The sequence below is a fragment of the Callithrix jacchus genome, chromosome 20 (assembly GCF_049354715.1).
Source record: "Callithrix jacchus isolate 240 chromosome 20, calJac240_pri, whole genome shotgun sequence".
In the NCBI taxonomy this organism is placed as follows: domain Eukaryota; kingdom Metazoa; phylum Chordata; class Mammalia; order Primates; family Cebidae; genus Callithrix; species Callithrix jacchus.
This window is the reverse complement of record NC_133521.1, coordinates 16544446-16552045: the sequence shown is the minus strand read 5'-3', so window position 1 is coordinate 16552045 and position 7600 is coordinate 16544446. Positions and strand designations below refer to the sequence as shown.

Sequence of the window (7600 nt, the reverse complement as noted above, 5' to 3'; positions counted from 1 at the left end):
AGTTGGCAACTGGTTTCAATTTTTTTTTTTTTTTTTAAGACAGGATTTCACCATGTTGGCCAGGCTTGTCTTGAACTCCTGACTTCAGGTGATCCGCCTGCCTCGGCCTCCCAAAGTGCTGAGATTACAGGCATGAGCCAACACACCCAGCCATGGTTTCAATTTTTAAAAAATGATTTGGAAGCAGAGTGCAGACAGTAGACTGAAGTCTGTATCCTCTGACGTAGGACATATGCCCCTGTCAGCAGACATCCAGCAGTGGCACCTGTGTGGCATCAGTCCTGCTTATGATATTTTGTCCCTTCCACTCAGTGCAAGGAGCCTTTCATTGTGGGATACTGACCAGCCAGATAAGCAAAGGAGCAGGAGCCAGGCCCAGAGACAATCCATAGTGTCGCCATGGTTGCTGGGAGGGGGAAGCAGGCTCAATTTACTCTTTCCCCCTTGCTTTCTCCTGAGGGACATGTTGCATGGCAGGTCAAGGGTAGCTCTGACCCTTTGCTTTTCTGTGTTCCTGTTACTAGTGGGCATTCCAAGGTGGTGAAAGGATATGTGAAAGGGCTGGTTCAATGGATGTCTTCAAGTATCTGTAAAGGGGAAACAATAGGCATATTAGTCCACTGCTCTACAAAGCTACTGACTACCTAGGTTAGGAGACACCGAAGTTCTCCCTGTCTGGAGCAAATATGGCTGAAAGTTGGCTGCCAAGACCTCAACTAATTATGAAAGGAACTTAACCCCCACCCTACTGACCTTGTTATTTTTTTATTATTTATTTATTTATTTGAGACAGAGTTTCACTCGTTACCCAGGCTGGAGTGCAATGGAGCAATCTCAGCTCACCACAACCTCCGCCTCCTGGGTTCAGGCAATTCTCCTGCCTCAGCCTCCTGAGTAGCTGGGATTACAGGCACGCGCCACCATGCCCAGCTAATTTTTTGTATTTTTAGTAGAGACGGGGTTTCACCATGTTGACCAGGATGGTCTCGATCTCTTGACCTCATGATCCACCCGCCTCGGCCTCCCAAAGTGCTGGGATTACAGGCTTGAGCCACCGCGCCCGGCCTGACCTTGTTATTTTTAAACACGGGTACTACCACCTCACCCTGGACTAAGTCCCATTCATCATGTGTCTGCAGCTTGATGGTTTTTTGAGAAGGTCAGAACATTGCCCACAGCCTTTTCCTAGTTCTCTAGTCTGGGTCTAAAATGTTAGCATTCTCCAATCTGATAGTTTGCCTGCTCAGAAAGAATAGTCATACCTTTGTTTCATTATAATTTAAGGTAGAGTAGTTTCCAAATTACATTGTTTATTTAAAATATTGGTTCTCTGACCTCACCTCTTGGACATTCTGACTCCGCATGTCTAAGAGAAGGCTTGAGAATCTATTTTTTAAAATAAGAAAAAAAAAACCATAGTTGATTCAAATATAGCTCACCCATAGACCAGCCACTGGGAACCATCAGCCTGAAACATTTCAGGTTTACATCTAAACAACCAAAGTCCATCTTAGCCAATTTGAGAGTTTATTCTAAGCCATTTTTTCCAGAATTTTTTTTTCATAGAAATCATTGGGTTTTTTTCTTTTCTTTTTTTAAAATGACTTGAAGTCTTGCTATGTTGCCCAGGCTTATCTCAAACTCCTGCACTCAAGCAATCCACCCACCTCGGCCTCCCAAAGTGCTGGGATTACAGGTGTGAGCCACTACACCTGGCTATTGGTTTATTTATACCTAATGATAACTGAAAGACTAATTGTTTTCAAAATATCTTATAAAAATGTTGAAAATAGTTTTTCTTGATAGTATTAGGGGTATGCTTATTTTAGAAAATTTCAAATTCCTCAAATGCCTGTACCATGTGGAAATAAGAGTTGTTTATACTGAATGGTCTTCCATTGGTTTTTCTGTGCAAATATTTACATGGTAGAGATGGTGCCGCTTATATAATTTTGGCTGGGCACAGTGACTTGGACCTGTAACCCCAAAGATCCAAGAGGCTGAGGTGGGGAGATCACCTGTAGTGAGCTGTGATCTAAATGAAAAGAATGAGCTTTGACCCCCTACTTAACAACATACAAAAGTTAATTCAAGATGGATCACACCTAAATGTGGAAAGTGAAACAATAAAGCTTCTAGAAAAAAAGTAGGCGCAGGCACCGTGCCTCAAACCTGTAATCCCAGGTCTTTGGGAGGCTGAAGAAGGAGGGTTGTTTGAGCCCAGGTATTCAAGACCAGACCAGGCAATATGGTGAGACTCTATCTCTTAAAGAAAAAAAGGGGCCAGGTGGAGTGACTCACACCTGTAATTCCAGCACTTTGGGAGGCCAAGACAGGTGGATCACCTGAGGTCAGGAGTTCAAGACCAGCCTAAGACCAGCCTGGCTAACATGGTGAATGAAACCCCATTTCTCCTAAAAATACAAAAAATTAGCCAGGCATGGAGGCATGCACCTGTAATCCCAACTACTTGGGAGGCTGAGGCAGGAGAATCACTTGAACACAAGAGGCAGAGGTTGCAGTGAGTCAAGATCACACCATTGCACTCCAGCTTGGGCAACAAGAGCAAAACTCCATCTCAAAAAAGAGATCAGATGCGGTTGCTTACTCCTGTAATCCTAGCACTTTGGGAAGCTGAGGTGGGCAGATCACCTGAGGGTCAGGAGTTTGAGACCAGCCTGGCCAATATGGAGAAACCCCGTCTCTACTAAAAAAATGCAAAACTTAGCCAGGCATAGTGGTGCATGCATGTAAGTAATCCCAGCTACTCAGGAGGTTGAGGCAAGAGAATCACTTGAAACCAGGAGGTGGAGGTTGCAGTGAGCCAAGATCACCATCGTTGCACGTTAGCCTGGGCAACATAGTGAAACTCTGCCTCAGAAAAAAAAAAAAAGAAAAATCTTCAAAACTTTAGGCAAATGTTTCTTAAACAAGACACAAAAAGCACTGACCATAATTAGACTTCATCAAAATTAAGGATTTTTGTTCAACAAAGGAAACCAATAAAGTGGAAAAGCAGTCCTCAGATGAAGAAAATATTGGCAATGCATATAAATAACACCAGAATCCAGGCCAGGAGTGGTGGCTCACACCTGTAATTCTAGCACTTTGGGAGGCTTAGTTGGGTAGATCCCTTCAGCCCAGGAATTTGAGACCAGCCTGGGCAACATGGCAAAACCCCATCTCTACTGAAAATACAAAATTAGTTGGGTGTGGTTGTACCTACCTGTAGTCCCAGCTCCTCGGGAGGCTAAGGTAGGAGGATCACTTGGGCCCAGGGAAGTTGAGGCTGCAGTGAGCCATGATTGTGCCACTGTACTCCAACCTGGGCTGAAGTACCCAGGGCCTCCTGTTTAAAAAAAATAACACTAGAATCCAGTTGTATCCAGGACTCTCCCAAATCAGTAAGACAATCCAGTTTTTAAAATGAGCAAGAGACGCTAGGTGCAGTGGCCCACGCCTGTAATCCTAGCACTTTGGGAGGCCAAGGCAGGTGGATCACAAGGTCAAGAGATCAAGACCATCCTGGTCAACATGGTGAAACCCCGTCTCTACTAAAAATACAAAAAATTAGCTGGGCATGGTGGCACGTGCCTGTAATCCCAGCTACTCAGGAGGCTGAGGCGGGAGAATTGCCTGAACCCAGGAGGTGGAGGTTGCGGTGAGCCAAGATCGCGCCATTGCACTCCAGCCTGGGTAACAAGCGAAACTTCATCTCAAAAAAATAAATAAAAAATAAAATAAAATAAAATAAAATGAGCAAGAGACTTGAACAGGCACTTCACAAAAGAAGATATCCAAATTTGGATATGCATATTCAAAGCATATGAAAAAGTATTCAATATCATTATTCATCAGGGAGACAAAACTACTGTTAGATGCACCCATCGACCAGGCATGGTGACTCACACCTGAAATCTCAGCACTTTGGAAGGCCAAGGCTGGCAGATCACTTGAGGTCAGGAGTTCGAGGCCAGTCTGGCCAACATGGCAAAACACTGTCTCTATAAAAAAAAAATTAGAAAGCCAGGCATGGTGGCTCACTGACCAACATGGTGAAACCTCATCTTTAAAAAATAATTAATTAATTTAATTAAAAATTAAAAGGTGCACACATCTAAATGGTTAAAATTAAGATGGACAACACCGAGATCAATACAGATGTGGAACTAGAGCTCTCACTTTGCCAGTGGAGTAAATAGTGTCAGTATTTACTAAAGCTACACATACGCTGTCTTCGTCATTTTGTGTTGCTATTAACCCCTTCCCATTTAGAAAAATGCAGCTTGCTGTCAGCACTCGTTAATTTTACATAAACATGCTCTTTGAGGCTGAAGCAAATCTGATTTTCAATGTGAAAATAAAATAGAAAAACTGTTCTTGGAGTTATTTCTAAACATGACTAACATCAGAGTCACCTAAATCATCAGACTTGTCTATTTTTGAAAAATCAGATTCATCAAATGAATCTTTGGCTAACAACTATTTAAGAGTGATGTTAACATCATGCATAGGAATGCTACATTTCCTAGGATTTGACATTTTCAATGACAATTACTATAGTAAATGAAAATGCCACTACTAAAAACACAATGCTATAATAGAACAATGTCTTTTGTTTCCAAAGTTGTTATACTATAGTGATGCCAAAATAATAAAAGCGAGATATTTCATGGCAAATTTATATGAGGGTAAATGTTGAAGCCACAAGCATTGCCAGTGAGTATTCTCAGAGCAAACAAGACAAGGATTAAGGAATAGCAGAGTTGGGTAATTTATAAAGAAGAGGTTTATTTGGCTTATGATTTTACAAGCTGTACAAGAAGCATGACACCAGCATCTGCTCTGGTAAGGACCTCGGGCCTCTATCATTCTTGGCAAAGGCAAAGGGAAGCTGGTGTAGACAGATATCACATGGTGACACAGGAAGCAGGAGGGGGAAGAGAGGCACCAGGCTCTTCTAAACAGTCAGCTGTGAAGGAAACTTCTGTCAACTAATAGAGAATGTATGACCATAAGGACAGCACCAAGCCATTCAAGAGGGATCCGCCCTCATCACCCAAACAGTGCCCATTAGGCTGCACCTGCAACATTTCGGATCAAATTTCAACATGAAATTTGGAGGGGTCAGATACGGAAACCATAGCGTATTCCTGTCCTGTGACCCAGAAATTCCATTCTTAGGTATACAGTCAAGAAAAATTTGTAAATGTCAACCCAAAAACATCAACAAGAACCTTCACAATACCTATTCTTAATTGCTGTATTGTCTGTTTTCACACTGCTATAAAGAAATACCTGAGACTGGGCCGGATGTGGTGGCTCACACTTCTAATCCCAGCACTTTAGGAGGCCGAGGCAGGCAGATCACCTGAGGTCGGGAGTTCAAGACCACCCTGACCAACATGGAGAAACCCCATCTCTACTAAAACAAAATTAGCCAGCCATGGTGACATGTGCCTGTAATCCCAGCTACTCAGGAGGCTGAGGCAGGAGAATTTCTTCAACCCGGAAGGTGGAGGTTGTGCTGAGCCAAGATCATGCCATTGCTTTCCAGCCTGGGCAACAAGAGCAACACTCCATCTCAAAAAAAAAAACCCCGAAACTGGATAATTTGTAAAGAAGAGGTTTAATTGACTCACTGTTTCACATGGCTGAGAGGCCTCAGGAAACTTACAATCATGGCATAAGGTGAAAAGGAAGCAAAGACCTTCTTCACATGGTGGCAGAAGAGAGAAGTGCAAGCCGGGGAAATGCCAGACGCTTATAAAATCATCAGAGCTCATGAGAACTCACTATCACAAGAACAGCGTGGGGAAAACCAATGATCCAATTACCTCCCTCCCTTGACACATGGGGATTACAATTCAAGATGAGATTTGAGAGGGGACACAGAGCCAAACCATATCAATTGCTGACACTAAAAACAACCCAAATATTCATCAACAGAAGAATGAACTTTACTTTTAGAAGAATGGCTTTCTTCTGCCACCATGTGAAGAAGGTCTTTGCTTCCTTTTCACCTTATGCCATGATTGTAAGTTTCCTGAGGCCTCTCAGCCATGTGAAACAGTGAGTCAATTAAACCTCTTTTTGCCCTTCTGCACGGTCACACCGAGCCAGCGCCTCGGCCTGGAAGTGGGCTGCAGACCCTCAGCTTCGCCCACCGCCTCCCAACCATGGACCCCCGCAAAGTGAACGAGCTTCGGGCCTTTGTGAAGATGTGTAAGCAGTATCCAAGCATTCTGCACACCAAGGAAATGCGCTTCCTGAGGGAGTGGGTGGAGCGTATTGGGGGTAAAATACCACCTGCTACTCAGAAAGCTAAATCAGAAGAAAATACCAAGGAAGAAAAACCTGATAGTAAGAAGGTAGAGGAAGACTTAAAGGCAGACGAACCATCAAGTGAGCAAAGTGATCTAGAAATTGATAATGAAGGTGTGATTGAACCAGACACTGATACCCCTTAAGAAATGGGAGGTGAAAATGCAGAGATGACAGAGGTGATGATGGATCAGGCAAATGATAAGAAAGTGACAGCTACTGAAGCCCTAAATGATGGTGAATTGCAGAAAGCCATTGACTTATTCACAGATGCCATCAAGCTGAATCCCCACTTGGCCATTTTGTATGCCAAGAGGGCCAATGTCTTCATCAAATTACGGAAGCCAAATGCTGCCATCTGAGACTGTGACAGAGCCATTGAAATAAATCGTGATTCAGCTCAGCCTTACAAGTGGCGAGGGAAAGCACACAGACTTCTAGGCCACTGGGAAGAAGCAGCCCATGATCTTGCCCTTGCCTGTAAATTGGATTATGATGAAGATGCGAGTGCAATGCTGAAAGAAGTTCAACCTAGGGCACAGAAAATTGCAGAACATCGGAGAAGGTATGAGCGAAAACGTGAAGAGCGAGAGATCAAAGAAAGAATAGAGAGTTAAGAAGGCTCGAGGAGAGCATGAGAGAGCCCAGAGGGAGGAAAAAGCCAGACCACAGTCAGGAGCTCAGTATGGCTCTTTTCCAAGTGGCTTTCCTGGGGGAATGCCTGGAATGGGAGGGGGCATGCCTGGAATGGCCGGAATGCCTGGACTCAATGAAATTCTTAGTGATCCAGAGGTTCGTGCAGCCATGCAGGATCCAGAAGTTATGGTGGCCTTCCAGGATGTGGCTCAGAACCCAGCAAATATGTCAAAATACCAGAGCAACCCAAAGGTAATGAATCTTATCAGCAAATTGTCAGCCAAATTTGGAGGTCAAGCATAATGCCCTTCTGATAAATAAAGTCTTTGCTGAAGGAAAATAAAATAAAATAAAAAAATAAACCTCTTTTCTTTACAAATTATCCAGTTTCGGGGTCTTGTTTTGTTTTGTTTTGTTTTTGAGATGGAGTGTTGCTCTTGTTGCCCAGGCTGGAAAGCAATGGCATAATCTTGGCTCAGCACAACCTCCACCTTCCAGGTTGAAGAAATTCTCCTGCCTCAGCCTCCTGAGTAGCTGGGATTACAGGCACAGGTCACCATGGCCGGCTAATTTTGTATTTTTAGTAGAGATGGGGTTTCTCCATGTTGGTCAGGGTGGTCTTGAACTCCCGACCTCAGGT

At 43.6% G+C, this 7600-nt stretch overlaps 1 pseudogene; it reads left to right on the top strand.

Moving 5' to 3' along the window:
• The first annotated feature begins 6041 nt into the window (after window positions 1–6041).
• LOC100387223 (hsc70-interacting protein pseudogene) lies at window positions 6042–7341 on the top strand (annotated as a pseudogene).
• The last annotated feature ends 259 nt before the right edge of the window (window positions 7342–7600 follow it).